Source organism: Helianthus annuus, chromosome 2 (genome assembly GCF_002127325.2).
Source record: "Helianthus annuus cultivar XRQ/B chromosome 2, HanXRQr2.0-SUNRISE, whole genome shotgun sequence".
NCBI lineage: Eukaryota > Viridiplantae > Streptophyta > Magnoliopsida > Asterales > Asteraceae > Helianthus > Helianthus annuus.
Genome location: NC_035434.2, coordinates 131,660,915 through 131,662,443, shown reverse-complemented (window position 1 = coordinate 131,662,443; position 1,529 = coordinate 131,660,915).

Sequence of the window (1,529 nt, the reverse complement as noted above, 5' to 3'; positions counted from 1 at the left end):
AATGGTAAAACTTATAAAGAAAATGTTCATCTGTCGAGTGTTCTTCGGATAAAGGAAGAAGTGATCAACCAACAACTGGATGAAATCGCAAAGTTGAAGCTTAAATTTCAAGAAGCTGAAATTGAAAATGAGCGAATCCAGTTGAAGCTAAAGAGTTACAACTCCGCAAGCTTTGTTTTGCAACACATTGTTCCAAAACCAATAGGCAAAAACAAAGCTGGCGAAGATGTTTACTCTGATGGAACCGGGGTGGGTTTTCATCAAGTTCCACCACCAGTTCTAGACAATTATTCGAAAAAGCAATCTGGGTTGGTTGAACTTGAGGATGATAACGAAGTGAAACTTCCGGACACAATTGATGTCACATTCACTTCGTCTTCCGATGACGATAGTGTCCAAACTGATGTTGTGAAAAATGTTGTTGAAAATGTTCTAAAATCTGAAAATGACACTACTGAGGAAGATGAATGTTTCTTGGACAATTACATTCCGAAACAAAAGTCCAAGAACAACTTAAATGAAGGACCAAATCTTGTCATGTACAAGATGTTTGGTTCGGATAAGTTGTTTTCGGATTCTGAGTTTCCAATTGAGAATGTTAATGTGAACAAGTTAACAAATGTTTTCAAATTGGTTGAAGTTGAGTTGTCAGAAGTGAACAGTTTAAATCAAACAAAAAGACAAATGAATTTTCAAAAAGACAGAGCTTACTACAAGAAACCTGTTGTTCCACTACGTTTTTACAACAACAACCGAAACAAATGGTCGGGTGGTTATCAGGGTGGTAAGAATTATCAGAGAAGGAATGTTCAAAACAAAAAAGTTTGTTGAGAAGAAAGTGTTTGTGAATAGTTCGAGTTCATTGTCTGATGAAGAGAAAAAGATTTTTTCGAAATCGAATGAAGAGTTCTTTGAAAAGAAAGCTTTAGAACCTCAGTCTGAAGGCACAAGTCGGGTAGCTGACACCCGAACATGTTTCAGATGTAATCAAGTTGGACATATTGCACGAAAGTGTACCAATTTGAAGCCTAAAACTGAAGTTGTAAAGACTTAAAAGAAGAAAGATGATGTGAAGGGAAAAGCACCAATGATTGTTGAGAAAAAGGTTTTGAAGAACCAAATCACCAAGATTAAAACCGAACCCGTAAAGAATGTGGTAACTAAAAATGAAAAATTTTACAAATGGGTTGCGTCATCTCAACAAATTTGGAAGCCTAAAACAGAGACACAAACTTCAACTTCACAAGAGAAAAAGGTGGTGAATTCAGTCCCAATTGTGGATGATACAAACTTTCCACCACTTCAAGCTAAAAATTTTAAGAAACAAAATGGGAAAGCTAAAGGCAACAAGGTAACACCCAAGGCTGGTCAGGCTTGGGTGGATATTTTCTTTGTTGAATGAAAAACCTGACTTGCCGGAGCTTCCTTGATCGCGAAGCATGAATCGGCATCTTTACTGAAATGTGTTTTTAAAATCAATCTGTGATATGTGCAGGATCTTCCGAGATTAGTTTCACGATGGATTATGA